Source organism: Mobula hypostoma, chromosome 1, assembly GCF_963921235.1.
Source record: "Mobula hypostoma chromosome 1, sMobHyp1.1, whole genome shotgun sequence".
NCBI lineage: Eukaryota > Metazoa > Chordata > Chondrichthyes > Myliobatiformes > Myliobatidae > Mobula > Mobula hypostoma.
Window position 1 is genome coordinate 174,814,586 of NC_086097.1, and position 23,133 is coordinate 174,837,718.

The window sequence follows — 23,133 nt, forward strand, 5'->3', positions numbered from 1 at the left end:
AAAAAGATTCTGTTTACCCTATTTATGTCTGTCATAATTTTATAAACTTCTCTCAGGTCTCCCCTCAGCCGCTGAAGATCTGTAACACAGTCCTGTCTTGCTGTGTTACGTCCTGACCAGTTGACTTTGCAATGGTGCCAGTTTACAGTTGTCTGGGAGGCTCTTTTCTCCTCTGGCTCCCAGTCCACCCTCTGTAGGAAGATGCTTGTCACTCTGATGGTCTCCCTGCCCCTTGGCTGAGATCTGTCAGGGGTAGGCTGTCAGCTCTTGCAGGACTTGCAAATCTCCAGCTGCTTGTTTTGAAGATGGTACAGTCGGGAGAGTCACTCCCAGCGGCAGAGACGAAAGTTTAGTCCTGACCTCGGATGGGGTTTGCAGACTCCCCCCGTGACTGTGTGAGTTTCCTCCCATATCCCAAAGTCATGCAGAGCGGGAGGTTAGTTGGCTGCTGTAAATTGTCACTAGTGTGTAGCTGAGTGTTAGGATCTGGGGGAGTTGTTGGGAATATGGGGAAAATCAAAAATGGATTTGGTGTAAATTGTAAATAAGTGTAAATAAGTAGTTGAGTGGGGAGGAAATATAGGAGCCCGAAAATCCACACTCAACATTTTAAGAACAGCATTTTCCCCTCTGCCATCAGGTTTCTGAACGGTCTATGATACTACCTTATTATTGGTCTTTTGCACTATTCGTTTATTTTTGTAATTTAAAAATAAATTTTAAATTTTTTTGTAGAAAATGTTTATAATACAGAACACCACTTGCTGCTGGTTTATTATTGTTGTCACGAGTATGGAGATAAAATGCACCCAGACAGATCATTCCATACAGATGTACATTGAGGTAGTTAAAAGAAAACAATGCAGAATAGAGTGTTGCAGCCACAGAGAAAGTGAAATGCAGGTAGACAAATAAAGTGCAAGGGCCACAACGGAGTACACTGAGAGATCAAAGGTGATCTTTATCGGATGAGAGGTCCATACAGAAGTCTTTTATCAGCGGGATAAAAGCTATCCTTGAGCCTGGGTGTATGAGTTCTCAAAATTGTGTATCTTCTGTGTATGGGAGTGGGGGAAACTGAGGATGGTCAGGGTGCGAGGGGTCCTTGATTATTTTGGCTGCCTTCCTGAGGCAGTGGGAAGTGTAGGTTCAGTGGAGCACAGGCTGATTTGTATGATGGACTGGAACCATTTGGCCCATTGTGTTAGTGTTTGTCAAAGTTGAGTTAGCCCTCCCATCTTCCAGACCCAAGTCTATTCCCTTGCAAGGACTGTTATCTCAGGCACACATCCAAGCGCTGTTTAAATGAGTTCATTTATTGCCTCTGACACATCTCTCCTATGTTCTTTCACACCAGTCAACATCCTGCCATTTATTATGGAGTTTGCTGACTTGTTAAACCCTCCTGGATGTGTGATCATATGATAGTTGCCAACTAAATGTGATTGAGATTTTTCAGGTGGAAGTACATCTTGTGTTGGCTTTTCTCTATCTGATCTCCTCGACATTAATTAACTCAGTGATCCTCTCCCTCGTACAGCAAGCTTTCACTCTGTGACAGCCGCCTTGCTTTTGTGCCTTCACTCCGAGCTTTCCCTGATCTCTCTCTCCCTCTCAAAAACCATCATCTTATCTGACCATTCTCATACCAGAGCTCATTTTTAAAACCTTACAACCATCAGCCCCTCAACCTATCAGTGTAAATTCCCTTGAAAAGCTTTTCATATCATGGAAATTAAGAAAAATGAATGACTGCTTTAACAAGTTGCAGTCTATCACTCAGCATGAATTCTAACGCATTGACATATTACACTTAACATCCTGACCTTATGATTCCTGCACCTTGGAATATGACGGGACTCAAAATAGAGAGATCTTGGGATGGAGGCCAGTAGCTCCCTAAAAGTCGTGCACAAGTCATAGTTTGGTTTTTTTAAAAAGCATATTTATCTTTATTAGTTGAGGCACTGAGTTCAAGAGTCAATAAGTTATGTTGTAGCTGTATAAAGCTCTAGTTAGGCCACATCTGGAGTAGGGCTTTTGGCCTGGAGGGATGTGTGGGCTTTGAAGAGTGTGTGTAGGAGGTTCATTGGGATCAGAGGGCATTTGCTATAAAGTGAAGTTAGACAAACCTGGTTATTGTTTTCTGTAGAGAAGGAGAGGCTGCGGGGACACCTGACAGAGGTTTATAAAATTATGAGAAGCATTGACAGAACAGGCAGCCTGTATCTTTTTCCCAGTGTTGAAATGTCTGATATGAGAGGACATCAGTTTAAGAGGAGGGGGAATAAGTTCAGAGGAAATGTGTGTGGCAAGTTTTTGACACAGGGTGGTGGGTACCCAGAATGTGCTGCTGGGAATGCTTGGTGGAGGCAGACACAATTAACTTGTTTAAGAAACTCTTTGATAAACAAATGAATACGCAGGGATGAGAGGTGTTACACTCTGGTTCCGTGGGCTGTGTAAGTCTCGGCAAGACACCCTGCAGCCCCGCCAAACGTGGGAGATTGTAATGCAAGCCCCCCAAATCCTGCTGTTTGTGTAGATGCTGCGTGATTTGTTACCCTTTTACAAATCAGTACCACAAAATAACAGACAGTGCAGCACATACAATTAAATGATTTAGCTTTATAATTCTTAATTTGACTAAAGGGTTAGTAAAGAAAAAGCAAAAAAGAGAAAAGGCCCCATTTTAAATGAAGCAGTCTACCGTGCACAAGTTGGAGCTCACGGTTTCCCCTTCGCCAATCCTCCTTCGATCTCCCCAGGCTTCATCGAATCACAGCTCCACTCCGCGTCGAGTCCTCCAACTTCATCTCTCCAGCGTCTTCTCTCTTCTCCCCTCTCAAATGCCCCAAGCCCAACCTTAGTGTCCCTCACCAGAGAAACCTCCCCTGAATCCGTTCATCCCCATTGGATGGTGCACATTTCTCCTCACTCTTATCGTCAACAGTAACCCAAGCAAGCAGCTTACACAGAGAAGAGAAAAGCGTAACAGAGAAAAAGTATGAACCATGTGAGCCAGGGCATTACAGAGGCATAGGGTCTGTGCTGGCAGAAGAAATCAGATTTAATTAGGGGAAACACTATAGGCCAAAGGGCCTGTTCCTGTTCTCTACTGTTCTATATATTCTATTCAACATCCACTCTGTCTCTTTACCTGTATCTTGAAATATTCCAGTCAACATCAGGACTAGTAAGTTTCCGATAGACCAAGTGCATCTTTCACTAGGTCGATAATCTTCTGTGGTATTTGATATCTGTGTGAGTCCCTGGAACAGCCCAAGAGCTCACAGTCCTGTGTTACACAACTAATCAGAGTGAACCTTAACTAAAGCGACCACACCTCTTTCTGGATCTCCCTTCTCCAAAGTATATTCGAGGACCTTCTTGTTGTTGTGTCCCCAGCAAGACCATCTTGAAGGACTTCTGATGAGAGAACCCTTCCATCATCACCCAAGCAAGGTCTTGGTGCTTGCTTGTAAATTCTGGTAAAGAGGGTTTCTGCCAAGTGACTTTGTCTGCCTGACAAGGGCCACTAGCTCCCTGCATCATAGTGTTGTGTATTTAATATTTCAGTAATATTTGAGTAATGTTGTAAATATATTGTGAAGCATTCTTTGTTCATTTAAATAATTCATTACTGGTTATATGTAAAAGTATGTGAATGGCATACGTCATCATGCTACCATGTCATACGTGCACACCTTAAAGTAAAAAACAAAACTAAGACGTGCATTCTCGGCTCTGTGCTTCCTATCAATTAATTTTATGTTTTGGTGTTACAAAGCATAACAGTGCTGATGAGGAAGTTTTAAATGAACCCGAGATGACTACTTACCTGTTGAAGAACAGTGAGATGTTTTGAGTTTTTTAAAAAAAAAGCACAATGAGAAATGATTGAGTAAAAAAAACAGTGCAGCACCTGATTCCTTTGGAAAAGGAGACAGTCAAGTAAAAAAGGCAGAAAATGGACTAAATTCACACATTCATAAACAGTAAGTATCAGGTGATGAGCATAAATAAAAAGATAAAGCTGAAAAGGCTGGCTGCATCGGAAAGATGGGTATGTTTGATTACACAAGAGGTAATAGGAAAACCTACACTGAATGAATTGAATGATATTTTGAAGCAAATGAAATATTCAATGAGAAGTGAGTGCTAGCTTTGTTGAGTGCATTGTGTGGAAGAGCATAGAGTTTACTTAGAAGTTTAACTGCTCTAACCAAACCAACTGAAATGAGCTTTGCTGATGTCATGAAAGTAATGCAGGAATATTTAGAACCAAAACCGTTGTTGACTGCAGAATGCTTTAGGTTTTATAAGTGGAATCAAAAGGAAGAGGAGTCCATTTCAGCATACGTGGCTGAATTGAAGAAATTGTCTGAGTGTTGTCAGTTCTTTGATGAGCTTAGTGATCTTTTACTTTATGGAATCTTACATGAAAGTATTCAAAAACGGCTCCTAACTGAAGCACGGTTTACATTTAAAAGAGCAGTTGAAATTGCTGTACCAATGGAAATAGCAGACAGAGGTGCAATTGAGTTGCAGTTAGGAATGAAAGTGAGCACAAACAAAATTGTAACATCTAAGCAGAAAGTGGAAGGGCAGAGCAAATTGTGTTACCATTGTGGCAGTGGCTCACATTCAGCAGGCCAATGCAGGTTTAAAGGTGAAATCTGCAGAAAATGCAACAAAGTCAGATACATAAATAAGTAAATGGACTGCACAGGGAAAAAGATAACAACATCAAGTTCCAGTTTTAGAAAGAGATCTAACCTGCATGCTGTTGATTTAAAAACTTTGATAATGATGAGAGTGACTCAAGATTTGGTAGTCTTGAGCTTTATAATGTGAAAACTAACAATAGATGAGCAGTATAGCTTACACCAAAAGAGAATGGCATATTAATTTAAGTGGAATTGGACACTGTCTCGGCTCTCTCAGTCATTCCATAAAAAGAGTTTGAACAGCATTTCAAAGATACCGAACTGAAGCCTGCAGATATCCAACTAAGAACTTATACTGGCAAGAAAGATAACTCCTGTGGGAATGACATTCGTAATAGTGAAATACAACCACCAACAAGCCGCAATAGGAGTGCCAGCTTTGTGGGGGTGCAGTTGGTTGAGACATCTACGACTTGAGTGGAGATCCGTCCACCATTTTCATGCTACATCCTCTGCAGTAGAGTCAACAACGCGAATCAAGAAGGGTACTGGATAATGCCACAGCACTGGAAAACTCAAACATATCAGGGGTAAAGTCGTGTTAAATGAAACGGCCACACCCAAATTTTATAAAGCCTTGTACCATCGATGATAAAGTAGCTAGTGAGCTAGATTGCATGAAGGCTGAAGGAATTCTTTCTGAGGTTGAGTGGAGCTAAAGGGTAATGTCAGTAGTCCCAGTATGCAAGAAGAATGCGTCTGTCAGGATCTGTGGTGATTTTAAGGTCACCATCAGCCCAATGCTGAAAGTAGATCAATACTCTCTGCCCAGGACAGAGGACGTCTTTGCAAACCGCTATGTATGGAAACACTTCAGCAAAGTGGACATTGCTGAGGCTTACCTACAGATGGAGATGGAAGAAGAGTCCAAAGTGTTTCTCACCATAAGTGCCCACAAATAGCTTTATGACTGTCATGGGCTTATTTTTTGACTAGCATCTGCACCCGTACTCTGGCAGAAAGCGACAGATCAGTTGTTGCCAAGTACTCAGTGTTACCCGGATGACATCATTATTACTGGTAAGGATGTCAAGGAACATCTCCAAAATCTCAAGAGAGTATTAAAAAGATTAGAAGAGTATGGTGCATCAAGTGCAAATTCTTTACTGTGAATTCTTCACTGACTGTGAAACACCATCAATGCACAAGGGTTACACAACTGTGCTGAGAAAATTCTAGTAGTGGTGGATTCTCCAAGGCCAAAGGACATTTCACAGTTGTTATTCTTTTTAGCATTTGTCAACTACTGTAATAGATTCCTGCCAAACCTGGCTACTGTGCTCCACCCCTTGAATTCATTACTATGGACCAGGAAGAAATGGCACTGGACAAGGCAATGTCAGGTTGCTTTCCAAAAGACGAAGGAAATGCTGACATCAGACACTGTATTCACACATTATGATCCACTGGTAAAACTAGTGGACCTTGCTTGTAAAATCCTGCCTTTTGGTTCAGGTGCAGTCATGTCACAGGTTATGAGTGATAGAAATGAACGCCCCATAGCCTTTGCATCGTGTTCCCTTGCCTCAGAGAAAAATTATGCACAGATTGAAAGAGAGGTCTTGAGTCTGGTTTGGGGTGTAAAACATTTCAACCAGTACTTGCGTGGGAGAGAAATTACTCTCATTACTGTTCATCAACCACTAGTGTCCATTTTCAATCCACTAAAAGCAGCAGCACGAGTGCAGAGATGGGCTTTGTTTCTTGGAGGACACAATTACTAGATCAGAGTCAAGAGGACAACTAATTGTGGAAATGTTGATGGATTGTCCCTTTTACCTTTGGAAAAGGAAATAACTGAAAATTTACAAAAGAGGGCATTCCTCTTGGCGGATTCTCCCTAATGCAAATCAGAGATCTCCCTTTTATGGCAGAGATGATCTAAAGGGAAATCGGAAAAGAACCTCACTATCCAGCTCTTCATGCCATCTCAAAATGGCTGGAATGTGCAGCAGGAACTCTTGTTCCCTCCCCACTTTTTTTTTAACCAATGCAGGGATGAACTTACCTTTGAAAGAAGTTGCCTTATGTGGGGATTGAGAGTTGTTGTACCATCGAAGCTGGGAGTTATAGTGTTGGAGGAGCTAGATGCTGGTCATCTAGGTGTGGTCCAAGTGAAAGTGTTGGCTTAAAGCTTTGTCTGGAGGCCTGAGATAGATCAGCAGATCGAGCAGCTTGTCATGAACTGTTCGAGATGCCAACACGTCCAGAAGAAAGGTGTCCAGAGCTGTCAGAACCACTTCCTGCAGTCCCAGAGTCAACTCCTACAACCATCACAGAGGAGGCCCCAGAACTTGAGATTGTTTCACAGCCACAAGTCTCACCTGCCAAAAAGAGTAACCCTCCTTGTCAGAAAAGATATTATCCCACAAAAGTAAGAAATCCTCCGCAGCGATTAAATCTATAGGTCTGAATGGAACAATCTAAAATTTACTCTGCTATTGATGTCTATATACGTAGTAGTTGTATTATATAGTATACTGTGTGTGTATAAAATAGTTGAGATGGATTCTATATTGAGGGAGTTCATAGCTAAGCAGGGAGGAGTGTCGTGTATTTAATACTTAAGTAATATTTGAGTAATATTGTAAATGTATTGTTTGGTTATGCATTCTTTACGGGTTATATGTAAATGTACATGACTGACATACAATATCATGCCACCATGTAATCTGTGCATGTCTCGCTAAAGTAAAAACAAAACTAAGACGCGCATTCCTGGCTGTGTTTCCTTTCAGATGCTTTTATGTTTCAGAGTTACAAATCATAACACACAGGGACTCACTGAGTACCCGTGTTAGGCAACCCTTACCTTACAATTTCTGTTTGCCCCATTACGGAAGGGTGTGGAGGCTTTGGAGAGTGTGCAGATGCAGGCTATCTGGATTGTGCTGTATTATCTTTTAAAAGAGAATGGGCAAACTTGGATTGTTCCTCTGGAGCATCAGAGGCTGAAAGGTGACCTGATAGAATGATATAAAATTATAAGAATCTTTTTAATTCCTGGGATAGAAATGTCAAGCACTAATGATGTGCAATTAAGGTGAAGGAGGGCAATTTTTTTATTCCTCAGAAAGTGGTGGGTGCCTGTAATGGGCTGCCAGGAGTGGTAATGAAAGCAAATATGACAGTGGCACTTAAGAGTCTGGCAGATACATGAACGTGCAGAGGATGGAGGGATATGGATCATGTATTGGCAGAAGTGCTTCAGTTTAATTCAGCATTGTGGCTAGCACAACATCGAGGACTGAATGGCCTGATCTTGTGCTGTACTGTTGTGTATTTGATGTGTTATGAGACTGATCCTGGAAATGCAAAGGTTGACATATGAGGAGCATTTGATGGCTTTTGGCCTTTACTTGCTAGAGTTTAGAAGAATGAGGGAAATCCCATTGAAACCTACCGAATACTGAAAGGCCTAGATAGACTAGACGTGGAGAGAATGTTTCCAGTAGTGGGGGAGTCTAGGAGCAGAGGGCTCAGCCTCAGAATAGAAGGATAACCCTTTAGAAGAGAGATGAGAAGGAATTTCTTTAGCCAAGGGTGGTGGATCTGTAAAATTTATTGACACAGATAGCTGTGGAGGTCAAGTCATTTGGTATATTTACAATGGAAGTTGATGGGTACTTAATTAGTAAGGATGTGAAAGGTTATAAATAGAAGGCAAGAGAATGGGGTTGAAAGTGTTAATAAATCACCCATGATTGAATGGTGGAGTAGACTCCATGAGTGAACGGCCTAATTCTGCTCCTATGTTTGTCCTATGGTCTTATGGTCTTTTACAACGGTTAATTTTCCACCTCTTCTTCCACACCAATCAAATCCTGTCATTTATGAGGGAGTTCTGTGCTTTGTTGAACCTCCTTGGATGTGTGATCATGTGACATTTGCTAAGTAAACCTGGTTCAGATGTTTGTAGTTGAAGCACAGCTTGCGCAAGTTTTCGGGTTGCTGTTTCTGGAAGTGTATCTCAGATGCTATTGTACCTCAGATATTTCAAAGTAGCTCACTGAGAGCAAAAAAATCAGCCAAGCTGGAGGAACTCAGCTGGCCAGGCACCATCTGTGGAGAGAAATGGGCAATGGATTGACCCCTTTACCTGTATTGAAAGACAAAGGGGAGGTGGCCAGCATAAAGAGTAGAGGGAGAAGTTATGGAGCTAGAGGTGGCAAGCTGATAGGTGGATCTAGGTGAGAAGGGGTGATAGGCAGATGGAGAAAAGGAGAATGAGAATAGTGACGGAGGCTGGGAGGTGATAGGTGGAGGTGACAAAGCTGCAGATGGTGGAATCTGATGGGAGAGGAAGGTGCATCTCCCTTAAGTAAGGGAGATGGGAAGGGCAGATGGGAATGGTAGGGGAGTGGATACTGCATGATGGGCAGATAGGGTGGGGAAAGGAGGGCAAAAGATCAGTGATAAGTGGCTGGGGGTGGGCTGGTGCAAAAGGGAAAGAGAAAAGGGTCAGGGGGCACAGGTCACCTCAATCTGAGAAATTCAATGTTGATGCAGTTGGGTTATAGCCTATCCAGGTGGAAGACAAGGTGCTGTTCCTCTCATTTGTGTCTGGCTTCACCCTGGCGGTGGAGGAGGCCAAATACAGATAGGTTGGTGTGGGAACGGAGAGTGAAATTACAATGGCAGGCAACAGGAGCTTTATTCAGCTGCGGTGGATAGAACAGTGATACTCAGAAGCTCACTGAGAAGCAGGTGAAAATGTTCCTCACAGGTGCCGTGGATGTTACATGGGTCACCTTATTAAGTTCAGGAATGGAACCCAGTATGATTTTCTGTAGCTGAGCCACTTCATCTATTTATCGTGTTGTATGTTCAGAGATGTTCTTTTGCACACCGCTTTGATAACACGTGATTATTTGAGTTACTGTCAACTTCTTGTCAGCTTGAACCAGTCTGGTCATTCTCCTCTGACCCCTCTGACCTCCCTCAGTAAAAAGGGCTTTCTGCCCACAGGACTGGATTTTTTTTTTGTTCTTTACACCATTCTCTTTAAACCCTGGAGTCTGTTATGCATGCAAATCCCAGGAGATCAGCAGTTTCTGAGGTATTCAAACCACCCAATTTGCACCAATAATCATTCCATGGTCAAAGTCACTTAGATCACATTTCTTCCCTATTCTAATGTTTGGTCTGAACACCAAACGGCAGTTGCTGCTACATGATTGGCTGATTAGATACTTGCATTAACAAGCAGGTGTACCTAATAAAATGACCACTGAGTGTATATGTCTTCCAATGTGTAAAGTTCGAATCAGATTCCAGATCATTTCTGGAGTATACATTCTCTGTGTGCTTCGTGTAAATCATCATATCATTGGCAATTACTGAGTAGAGAATAGAAATTGAAAGTGCTCTTTTCCATTCCATTGGTGGGACACCCATATCCCTGACAAGGCCAGACAATTAATACTTGTCTTCAGTTTTCCTTGAACTGAGCTGCTCATTAGGTCTGGGTTGTGGGTGTAGAGTCACATATAGTCCCAACTGGGTAATGGTGGCAGATTCTTGTGACAAAATGTGTTCGTTAAACAGGTTTTATCTTTGAGGTAACCTCTCATTGTTTACTGGTCCACCATTAATGACACTGCTGTTCCTCATGTGTTTTAATTAATCAAATTTAAATTCCTAAACTGCCTTGGTGGTGTTTGAGCTTGTGACTCTGTGTCTTTAGCCAGTGTTCTGGAATGGTGGCCTTGTGATTTAATATTGGTTAATTTAATCTGAAGATCTGCCTCCCTTCAAACCATTCTAGGTCAGGTAATTGGTAACTGGGTTATTGCATGTATTAAGGTACAGTGGAAGACTTTATTTTTCATGCTATCCATATAGATCCAATAGAAGCTCTTTTCCCATTACTATTGTTAAGGAATGGTACAGGAGCCTGAAGACACACACTCAAATGTTTTAGGAACAGTTTCCTCCCCTCTGCCATCAGATTCCTGAACTGTCCAGCTCATTGTTCCTCTGTAGCTATTAGCAATGTTTATGTCTTGCACTGTATTGCTGCCACAAAACAACACATTTCAGAACATATGTAAGGGATAATAAACTTAATTCTGATTCATTTCATGGCATACAGTGCAAATTACAAACTATAAAAAATGCAAATGAAGTTTAATAGTTACATAGGAATTGCAGTGCAACCAGACAATCAGGTGCAAGTGTCAGGATGAGGTAGGTGGTGAGGTCAGAAATTGATCTTTATTGTACAAGAGGACTATTCAGTAAAACAGTGAGTGGAAGCTGCCCTTGAGCCAGTCAGTGCATGGTTTCAAGTTTTTGTATCGTCTGACTAATGGGGGAAATAATTAAAAGTAAATTTTAATTTCAAAGTACATGTATGTCACCATGCACAACCCTGAGGGCATTCTCAATGAATTTATAGAACAGTAACTATAACAGGATCAGTGAATGACTTCCCAACTAGGGCACTCAACCAGAGTACAGAAGACAACAAGCTGCGCAAATGGAAATATAAATAAAAAGCAATAAATTACGCAAACATGAGGTGAAAAGTCCTTGACTGTGAGTCTTTTAGTTGTGGGAACATTTCAATGATGGGGAAGTGAAGTTAACCCCTTTTGTTCAAGAGCCTGATGGTTGAGGGGAAGTAACTGTTCTTAGTAGTGCAAGCCCTGAGGCTCTTGTACCTTCTACCTGAAGGCAGCAGCGAGAAGAGAGCATGACCTGTGTGGTGAGGATCTTTGATGATGGATGCTGCTTTCCTATGACATCATTTCATACAGATGTGCTCAACGGTTGGGAGGGCTTTACCCATGATGTACTGGGCCAAATCTAATACTTCTTGTAGAATTTTCCATTCAGGGGCATTGGTACTTCCATACCTGGCTGTGATGCAGCCAGTCAATATATTCTCCACCACACATCTACAAAAGATTGTCAAAGTTTCAAATGTCATACCAAATCACCGCAAACACCGAGGGAAGTTGAGGCACTGCCATGCTTCCTTTGCAGTTGCACATACAGGTCCTCTCAGACAGTAACACATTGGAATGGAAAGTTGCTAACCCTCTTCATCTCTGATCCTCTGATGAGGACTGGCTCATGGGCCTCCGGTTTCTCTCTCCTGAAGTCTATAACCAGCTCCTTGGTCTTGCTGACATTGAGTAAAAGGTTGTTGTGACACCACTCAGGTTTTCAATCTCCCTCCCACATGCTGATTCATCACCATCTTTTACTCGGCCAATGACAGTGGTGTCATCAGCAAACTTGAATATGGCATTGGAGGTGTGCTTAGCCGCACAGTGTAAAGCAGGAATGGGAAGGGGAGAAGTGAGAATGACTGGAGTGCATGGGTCCTTGATTATCTTGGTGGTTTCCTGATGCAGCAGGAAGTACAGACAGGGTTAAAGGGAGGGAGGCTGGTTTCGGTAATGGATTGAGTTGTGTCCACAACTAATAATTTCTTGTGGACGGAGTAGTTACTGTAGCAAGCTGTAATGCATCTGGATAGATGCTTTCTATGTTGCACTTGTAAAAATTGGTGAGGGTTAATGGTGATACGGTGAATTTCCTCGTGTACGGCTCTGCCTTTAATAAGGAGAAAATGTTGCCCCTCTGTTCCCTTGGCATCAGTGGAGAGATAAATGGATTTAATACTTAGAGCATTTAAGCTGCAAGGATGATAAGTGGTTTGGGAAGGAAATGAGGAACTAATATTGAGGACAACATCAGATCACCCATAATCCAGTTGAATGGCGGAGGAGGTTGGAGCAATCCACTATTGTTCCTTCATCTTGTATAACTTGGGAGAATGAGCATGCTTTAAACTGCAGGGAATGGGGAGCGGTGTAGGACTGGTGATGAGGTGGCAACTGCGAGAGACTGAATGGTATGATTAATGGTGATGCTGGCTGAGAGAGAGGAGAGTCTTGTTCATTTCAGATGAATTACAATTGGAATATAACTTAAAAGCTATTTGAAGGGGTACATGGATAGCAATGGTTTGGCGAGAGATGGGCAAAATGCAGACAAATGGGACTAGCTTGGATTAACAACTTGGTCACAGGGAGAAGTTGGGCTGAAGGTCCTGTTTTTGTGCTGTTATCCTCTGTGACTTGATGACCTGATGGGAGGAGATGTAAGTAGAAGAGATAATTGAGGATAAGAGAGAGAGATTTAAACACAAAATGTGCTAGAACTGACATATGAAGTAGAGTAGTTGTTGGGGGTAAAAGCCTGCTGGAAAAGTAGGAGCTAGAAGACCAGGTGATGCATCTCCTGTTGTTGAACTTAAGGCTTGGTGTTGAGGATCGTGGTTTGCACAGATGGAATATACAGTGCTGCTCCTCAAGCTTACATTGGACCAATGTACGGTAGGTGGGCAAAGACAGAGTGAAGTGGAGAATTAAAGTAACAGGTGACTGGAAGTGCAGGATCTCTCTCAGGAACTGAACTGGTAATTAGTGCTGGTTTATTATGAGTGCCAGTTGGACACATCGTAACTGCACCAAGGCAGTACAAAAGGAAAACAAAAGTTAATGCAAAATATACTGTTAGAGTTATAGACAAAGTGCAGTGCAGATGGACAATAAGGAGCAAGGGCCCCAATGAGGTAGACTGAGAGGTCAAGAGATAATTTTAAGAGGTCCATTCAAGTGTCTTATAACGGTGAGATAGAAACCGCCCTTAAGCTGGGTCGTGTGTGTTCTCGAGGTTTTGTATCATCTGCCCAATAGAAAGTGGAAGGAAAGAGAATGTCCTGGGTGGGAGAGGTCTGTGATTATGTTGACTGATGTCCTGAGGCAGCAGGAAGTGTAGACAGAGTCCATGGAGGGAAGGCTGGTTTATATAATGTACTGAGCTGTGTCCACAGCTCTCTGCAATTTCTTACCATCTTTGGCAGAGAAATTGTCCTATCAAACTGTGATGCATCTAGGTAGGTTGCTTTCTGTGATACGTCTAGAAATTCAGCGAGGTCAGCAGGGGCATACTAACTTCCTTTGGCTTCCTGAGGAAGTAGAGGTTAGTGCCTGTACTGGCACACTAAACATGGGAGCAGTCTCCACAATGCCTTGCACGTTATTGTTTACCTGCATCACATTTTCATTGTAAATGTAACACTATATTCTGCATGCTGTTATTGCTTTACCTTGTACTTGATCTATATGGATGGCATGCCAAAAACAAGTTTTTAATTTTACCTCAGTACGTGTGACAAAAATAAACCGATTACCAGTTGCAAGGCACTGATCTCCATGTAGCTCAACTCTCACCTAGCAGCACTCCTAACTCTGAAACAGATTGGGAATCAGATGCATCGGACAGTTGGAAACACCCTTTCAGTCCACGGAGTTCGTGCATCAGACACTTATTCACGCAAGTCCACCAATTACCTACTGATTCCGTCTCCCCTCTCCACCCTCGAGCCTGATACGGGGTTTTGACCTGAAACATTGGAAGTTCCTTTCCCCCGTTACAGATGTTGCTCCATCAGATTCTTTGTTGCTTTCCTATTCACACTATTTCGATTTATTCTCCCCACATTTCCATCAACCCACCCCCCCTTCCCAGATTCCGGCACTCACCCACACAATTCATTGTGGCTGATTAATCTACCAATCTGCACTTCTGCATGACATGGAGTGATGGAGTGTCTGGGGGGAACCCACACAGTCACAGAAAGGGCATGCAGCTTGCACACAGACAATAAGGAGGTCAGGATAGAACTTGGGTCCACAGAACTGTGGGTGTCTTCCCCTTCGGGTTCCCACTGAAGCCTCTTCACCTGAGACCCCTTCCTCCCAACTCATCCAGTGGTCTTGTTTACCACTTATCCGTGGCATATGTTGTGACAGATCGTTGCATAAAAAGATTATCAGCGATTTAAGCAGTGACTTTCTCACACACTGATTAAAGCAAACTGCAATTTCTAAGCTGCAGTCTCTTAAAGCACAGAGAAAATATAATAAATACAGATAAGATCGTTTTTAAACAGTCTTCTGCATGACTCACAATGCACACCTTCTTCACATTGACAAGTGCAAACACTTCCACTGTCAAAACCTAACACCATCAATGATTTAATTAAACTAGAACAGCTGGAACTCAGATTTTCATTCACTGTTTTAAACCAGAGGAATTTTTAACAACCCCAAAGCACAGCACTTAAAAGAGAATTAATCAAGTATTTAAGCAGAAATAGTATTTTATTAAAAATTAGGAAGAACCAGAGGAAAGATGAAATTCTATGTTGTTCACATAGTGCATTGCTGTGATTTGGGATCTGCTGCCAGGAAGGATAATGGATGTAAATTCAACAGGAAATTTCAAAGACATGATTGGAAAAGGGTTTTAAAAAAACGAGATGCTACATTGCCATGGAGACACAACAGACTGCAGATGCTGGAATCTGGAGCAACAAACAAAATGTTTGAGGAACTCGGCAGGTCAGGCAGCATCTGTGGGGAGAATATGGAAATTTAACATTTCTGGTTAAGACCTTCCTTGAGACCTCACTCTGAAGAGGTTTCCCTCTACTGCAAACTCAGTGAGTTTCATGAGACCCTTTCTCACTACAGTCCCTCTCTAATTTACACCTATCACTTGCCAGGCCTCGTTCTCTCTTCCCTCTCATCTTCGAATACTTTGGTTTGCGTGGAATAATGGGCCTTGGGGCATATTTTGTAATCTGTATGACTGTTTCAAAAAAAACGGGTGGTCAGAAACTAGTGAAACAGAGGTTTAAAGTGATTGGAGGATAGATTAGAGAGGGGTAATAAAATTATTTTCACCATAGGGTGGTGGGGATCTGGAACCCTCTGCTTGCAGGAGTGGAAGATGCAGAAACCCCTCACCACAATTGCCAAGTGCCTGGAGGACTGCAGTGAAAGTTGCTGATGTTAAGCAGGGTAGGCAGAATAAGTTGAATAGCCTCTGACATCTCAGTTTCTGTTTTCCTATGAGAGGGCGTAGATGGCTTAATGATCTTCTGTGCCCTGTCATCTTAAAACCACAGAGGTGGTGGACTGGTGGTGTAGTGGCATCAGTACTGGACTTTGAAGTGAGTGGTCGTGGGTTCGAATCCTGTTCCTTTCACCTTTCCAGCATGATGTGTGTGTTGAGGTGGTGGAAGATGGTGATTATGTATTGGATATACAGCGAGTCATACAGCATATTACCAAGCCCTTCGGCCCAACTGTTCCACGCCCACCAACATGCCCCATCCAAACCATTTGCCTACATTTGGCCCAGATCCCCTTGAACCGTTCCTAACTAAGTATATGACAAGTGCTTTTTAAATGTTGTTAATGTACCACCTTCAGCTACTTCCTCCGACAGCTCATTCCATATACAGACTGCACTCTGGATGAAAAAGTTGCCCCTCAATCCTACTCCTATTCAATCTCTCCCCTCTCACCTCAAACCCATGCCCCCGCGTTCTTCATTCCCCAATCCTGGGAACAAGACTGAGTGCATTCACCCGATCGACACCCCTCATGATTCTACTCTCAGCAGTAATTATTTTTCACAGAAGAGCTTTGAATATTAATAACCAACATTATACTTTGTAAAGCTGTTAAGCTGTTAGAGTAGATTGCTCCAACGTGTAAAGGTGTAGAATTTCATTAATTACAGATTTTGACAAGCATTTTATATTAAACACTGAAATAAAATCCTTCTGAAAATATTACATTACAATTCAGAATAAAGTATTGTAGGACATTACTGACCTGGAATTGTTGACGGGTTTGGGAACTTCTGGGAGATGTGATTCCCCCACCTCTCACCACTCTGACCAATTACACAGCCTCTTAATCTTCAGTATTTTAAACTGAGAAATGTAAGTGTTCAAGGAACAATTTCATTTTAATTATTCTTTTTCTCCCAGGAATTCAATGAGGTTAATCTTGCCTCCAAGCCTGTTCAGGGATAGTCAGTATCCCCATTCCCTCGCTGGTCTCTAATGCTCCAAGAAATGTAGAATCCAGTGTGGTTGTTTGGTGTGGTACATCATTTTTAATGATATTGAAAGGAAAAAAAGTTCAAGGTAAATTTATTATCAATATACATATATATATGTGTGTGTGTTTGTGTATGTGTGTGTATATATATTTGTGTGTGTGTATATATATATATATATATATATAGTATGTGTGTGTATGTGTATATGTATGTATATATATGTGTGTGTATATATACACACACAGGTATATGTATGTATATATATGTGTGTGTATATATACACACACACACAACCCTGAGATTTATTTTCTTGCGGGCGTTCAGAGTAAATACAAAGAAACATAATAGAATTAATGAAAAACCACACATAAAAAGATGGACGTAAGTGACCATTTCAGCCAGTTGATCAGCACAGGTCTTCTGTACTCAACCAGGTACCCTGTCTGGGCCAGGTGCTTTCCTGGTTTCCTAGTTCACCCTCCTGAAGGATCCTCTCACGTCATCCTCAGAGTTAAATCACAAGGTCGCTGGGGGCTGTGGGAGTTTAGGAATGTTCTTCCATGTTTTGCTCCATGTTTAAAAAAAACTTAGATAACGGATCTTGATATATCATCACCGAAATTTAAACAAAAACAGGGTTTTATTTTAATTCATCAACAAAGGCAGATAGGTGACATTTTAGGTTAAAAATTAATCCATTTTTGAATAGCAAAGCAAAATCGAGGACTGTGTTAACTGTGGCAGGGAGCTAGTTCAATAGTTCCACTTTACCTGGTGTTTACGGGTATTGTAGATCAGAACCAGAAGAAAACTAAAAGATAATCTGTTTCCTCCCTTTATCTGAGAATTTGAAAGATTCACTACCTTCTGAAAAAAGACATTTCTTCACATATGGTTCTAAATGACTAACCTCTACTTTTGGACTTTGACTCTTGTTTCTAGACTCCAAAGCAAAAGTAAATATTATCTCTGTCATGCACAGTAAAAATTTGTATTCTCCAATGAGATCATCTCCCTTTCCAAAGTAAATGGGCCCAGCCTACTTACTTTCTCTAAGTGTGTTCTTCCTGTGGTAGACACACCAGATATGTACACAATGTTCTGGCATCTTAGCAGCATTCAGTATAGTTACCCTGAGATGAAGTTCAAGTTTATTGTCATTCAACCAATCAGAATCAGGTTTAACTACCACCAGCATATGTTGTGAAATTTGTTAACATTGTGGCAGCAGTACAATGTAAAATATGGTAAACATAGAAAAAGAGTAAATAAGCCAATCAATTACAGTAAGTATGTGTATATATAAATATATATATATTAGTTAAAATAGTTCAAAAACAGAAAATATAAAATTGAGGTAGTATTTGTGGGTTCAATGTCCATTTAGGAATCAGATGGCGGAGGGGAAGCAGCTGTTCCTGAATCGTTGAGTGTGTGACTTCAGGCTTCTGTACCTCCTACCTTATGGTAACAGTGAGAAAAAGGGCATGTCCTGTATACAGTTAAACAAAATAATTTTCCTCGGGACCAAGGTCCAAAGCACAATACATATCACATAGAGCGTATCAAATAATACTAACACAGTAATATTAACATATATTTTAAAAAGCATTCTGTAGATGTACAAGTGAGATTAAGTGCATATACGGCATATAGATAAGTATACAAACGATATATAGCAGTTGTCTTGTACTGAGAGCTTGTATTTGACCATGAGATATCGGAGCAGAATTAGCCTCTTCAGTCCATTGAGTCTGCTCCACCATCTCAACATGGCTGATTTACCATCCCTCTCAACCCCAATCTCCTTTTAAACTACTGAATGACTTTGCCTCCATAGGCATCTGCAGAAGTGAATTCCAACTCATTCTAATGCTTCTCTGTTCTAAGTGGATGTCCCTCTATTCTGAGGCTGTGCCCTCTGGCCCTAGACTCCCTCACTATAGGAAATATCCTCTCTGTCTAGGCCTTTTAATATTCGATAAGCTTCAATGTGATCCCCCCTCATTCTTCTAAACTCCAGCAAGTACAGGCACAGAGCCATTGAATACTCCTCATTCATTAACCCTCTCATTCCCGGAGTCATTCATGTGAACCTCCTCTGGACCTTCTCCAATGCTAACACATCTTTTCTCAGATAAAGAGCCCAAAACTGTTCACGATACTCCTACTGTGATCTGACCGTTGCCATATAAAGCCTCAGCACTACATCCTTGCTTTTCTATTTTAGTCCTCTCAAAATAAATGTTCACTTTGCATTTGCCTTCCTCACCACTGACTCAATATATAAGCTAACCTGTAGGGAATCCTGCGTGAGGACTCCTAAGCCCCTTTGTATTTTTGTTCCTGTATAGAAAATAGCCTACACATTTATTGACATATAACATGAAAAGAATCAGTTCCAACAACAACCCCTGCGGAACGCCAACATCTTTCCAACCACTAAAGTCAGTCTAACTGGCCTTTTAATTTCCTTTCTTCTGCCTCCCTCCCTTTTTAAAGTGTGGACTGACATTTGCAATTTTCCAGTCCTCCAGAACCCATTTCAGAATATAGTGATTCTTGAAAGATAATTATTAGTGAGATTACACCTGAACCTGGGGGGGACCAACGTCCTTCTGGGCAGGTTTGCTAGAGCTGTTTGGGGGCAGGGTGGAGTTAAACCGATAACCTGTACCTCAAACAAGAGAAAACCTGCAGATGTTGGAAATCCAAGCAACACACACGCAATGCTGGAGGAGCTCAGCAGGCCAGGCAGCATCCATGGAAAAAGCTATCGTCGATGTTTTGGGCTGAGACCCTTCGGCAGGACTGGAGGGAAAAAAGATGAGTCAGAGTTAGAAGGTGGGGGGAAGGGAGCACAAGGTGGTAGGTGAAACTGGGAGAGGCAGAGGGGGTGAAGTAAAGAGTGGGGAAGTTGATTAGTGAAAGAGATGCAGGGCTGGAGAAGTGGGAGGCTGAAAGAAGAGGACACAAGGCTGTGGAAGAAAGAAAAGGGGGAAGAGTACTAGAAGGATGTGATGAGCTGGTAAGGAGATAGGTGAGAGAGGGAAAAGGGAATGGGGAATGGTAAGGGAGTTGTGGGGGGGTGCTTTACTGGAGGTTCAAGAAATCAATGTTCATGACATCAGATTGGAGGCTACCTGGATGGAATATAAGCTGTCACTCCTCCAACCTGAGTGTGGACTCACTCTGCCAACCTGTTACTTGTATTATACCTTTTCCGACCCTCTTACTTGTAAAAACGCTGTCCCCTTCTCTCAATTCCTCCATCTCCACTGCATCTGTTCTCAGGATGAGGTTTTTCATTCCAGAATGAAGGGATGTCCTCGTCCTTCAAAGAAAAGGGTTTCCTTCCTCCACCATCAACGCAGCCCTTAACTCCATCTCTTACAGTTCACGCACGTCTGCCCTCACCCCATCCTCTCACCATCCCACCATGGATAGGGTTCCTCCTGTCCTTACCTACCACCCTACTAGACTCCGCACCTAGCACATAATTCTCCATAAATTCTGCTATCTCCTATGGGATTCCACCACCAAGCACATCTCCCTCCCCCCGCCAAACATTCTGCTCACCGCAGGGATCGCTCCCTTCTCGACTCCCTTGTCCGTTTGTCCCTCCCTACTGGTGCCTCTGGCACTTATCCTTGCAAGCAGAACACGTGCTACACCTCCTCCCTCACTACTATTCAGGGCCCCAAACAGTCCTTCCAGATGAAGCAACACTTCACCTGTGAGTCTATTGGGGTTATCTACTATATCCGGTGCTGCCAGTGTGACCTCCTGTATATTCGTGAGACCTAATGTAGATTGGGAGACCGTTTCGCCAAGCACCTAAGCTCCGTCCACCAAAAAAAGCTGTATCTCCCAGTAGCCACCCATTTTAATTCCACTTCCCATTCCCATTCCAACATGTCAGTCCATGGTGTCTTCTACTGTTGTGATGAGGCCACACTCAGGTTGGAAAAGCAACACCTTATATTCTGTCTAGTAATCTGCAACCTGACAGCATGACCATTGTTTTCTCGAACTTCCAGTAATGCTTTCCACTCTCCATCAGCATCCCCCATTTCCTTTTCCCTCTCTCACCTTATCTCCTTACCTGCACATCACCTCCCTCAGTGCTCCTCCCCCTTTCCTTTCTTCCATGGCCTTCTGTCCTCTCTTATCAGATTCCTCCTTCTCCAGCCCTTTATCTCTTTCGTCAGTCAACTGCCCGGCTCTTCACTTCACCTCTTCCCCTTCCTCCTGTTTCACCTACCACCTTGTGTTTTTCCCTCCCTTCCCGCCCACCTTCTAACTCTGACTCCTCATCTCTTTTTCTCCAGGCCTGATGAAGGGTCTCGGCCCGAAACATCGACTATACTCTTCTCTATAGATGCTGCTGCCCTGCTGCGTTCCTCCAGCCTTTTGTGTGTGTTGCTCTTCTGTCTGATCTCTCCATTACACTAGCACAGGTCTTTTGGCAAGGGGATGGCAACTGGAGTGATAGGGTGATGGTGTGCAAGTTGCTTCAGTGTGTATTGAAACTTTGAGGAAGGATAGGTGACGAGATGGGGCAAAATTACTGTCAATGTGATGAGTTAAAGTGTAACATGAGAGCAAAATCAAAAAGGATGATGAATACAGGACTGAAGGTGTTATATTGGAATGCACTCAGTACACAGAATAAGGTAGCTGATCTTTTGGTGCAGTTAGAGATTGGCAGGTATGGCATTTTGGGCATCATTGAGCGTGACTGAAGGAAGATCATATTTGGGAGATTAACATCCAAAGTTACACATTGTATTGAAAGGACAGGCAGGTAAGCAGAGTGACTGGAGTGGTGCTGTTGGCAAAAAATCAAATCAAATCCTTAGAAAGAGGTGACATTGGGTTAGAAGATGCCAAATCATCATGAGTAGAGCTAAGAAACTACAAGGGTAGAAAGACCCTGGTGGGAGTTATAAACAGGGCACTGAATGGTAGCCAGGATATTGAATATAAACCTCAACAGGAAATAGAAAAGGAATGTGATAAGGGCAATATTACAATAGTCATGGGGTTTCAAATAAGCAGGAAGAGTGGGAATATCTGGTTGGTTCTGGATTTAAAAAGAGGGAATTTGTAGGATGCTGAAGAGATGGCTTTTTAGAGCAGCTTGTGTTTGAACCCACTAGAGGAAAGGCCAATATGGACTGGATGTTGTGTAATGAACCACTTTTGATTAGGGAGCTTAAGGCAAAGGTACCCTTGGGAGGCAGTGATCATAATCTGATAGAATTCAGTTTGAGAGGGAGAAGATAAAGTCTCATGTATCAGTATAACAGCAATGCAAAATGAATTGCAGAGGCAGGAGCTAGCCAAAGATGATTAGAAAGGGACGCTAACCGGGTTGATAGTAGAACAGGAATGGCTGTAGTTTACGGGGGCAGTTTAAAGGCATAGGTTAGATACTTATATTATTGTCACCAAACAATTGATACTAGAGTGTACAATCATCACAGCAATATTTGATTCTGCGCTTCCTGCTCCCTGGAGTACAAACCGATAGTAAATATTAAAAATTTAAATTATAAATCATAAACAGTAAAGAGAAAATTGAAAGTAAGGTAGTGCAAAAAAAAACGAGAGGCAGGTCCAGATATTTGGAGGGTACGTCCCAGATCCGGGTCAGGATCCGTTCAGCAGTTGGAAAGAAGCTGTTCCCAAATCTGGCCGTATGAGTCTTCAAGCTCCTGAGCCTTCTCCCGGAGGGAAGAGGGACAAAAAGTGTGTTGGCTGGTACATCCCAAAGATCAAAGAGTATTTTAGAGTGAGGAAGAGGCAAACATGGCTGATGAGAGGTCAGAGAAAGCATAAAAGCAAAAGAGAGGGCATATGATATGGCAAAAATTAGTGGGAAATTAGAGGATTGGGATGCTTTTTAAGGAGAGAAAAAGATGAAATATGAGGATAAACTGGACAGTAATATCAAAGAGGATACCAAATTTTTTTTCAGGTATAGTACTGTGCAAAAAACTTGGGCATCCTGGATATTGGGCCTCCAGAAAATGATGCTGGAGAGACCATTCGATATAGGAGCCACAGTTGGTCATTTGGCCCATCGAGTCTGCTCCACCATTTCATCATGGCTGATCCATTTCCTTTTCAGCCCCGAACTCCTGCCTTCTCCCTGTAATCCTTCATGCCTTGAGTAATCAAGAATCTATAAACCTCTGTCTTAAATATACCCCATGACTTGACCTCCATAGCAGCCTGTGGCAATGAATTCCACAAATTCACTACATTCTAGCTAAAGAAATTCCTGCTCATTGCTGTTCTAAATGGACGTCCCTCTATTATGAGGCTGCATCCTGTGGTCTTAGACTCCCCCACCACAGTAAGCATCCTCTTTACATCCACTCTATTGCAGTCTTTCAACGTTCGATCGGTTTCAATGAGAACCCCACCCTCCCTTTCTTCTGAATTCCAGAGAGTA

The 23,133-nt window shown here is 42.3% G+C and overlaps 1 protein-coding gene and 1 long non-coding RNA gene across 6 annotated transcripts in view; one reads left to right on the top strand and one right to left on the bottom strand.

Annotated features, from left to right (window-relative positions):
• Positions 1 to 23,133, top strand: part of LOC134352609 (NIPA-like protein 2) — a 111,364-nt gene that overhangs the window by 1,633 nt on the left and 86,598 nt on the right. The gene's annotated exons all lie outside the window — the stretch shown is intronic.
• Positions 14,658 to 17,786, bottom strand: LOC134352631 (uncharacterized). Of its 2 annotated transcripts, none has more exons than XR_010019425.1 (3): positions 17,718 to 17,786; positions 16,439 to 16,668; positions 14,658 to 15,166 (listed from the first exon to the last, which is right to left on the bottom strand). It is a non-coding gene; the product is annotated as an uncharacterized LOC134352631 (long non-coding RNA). The 2 variants fall into 2 exon arrangements; XR_010019426.1 differs by lacking the exon at positions 17,718 to 17,786 and adding an exon at positions 17,442 to 17,594.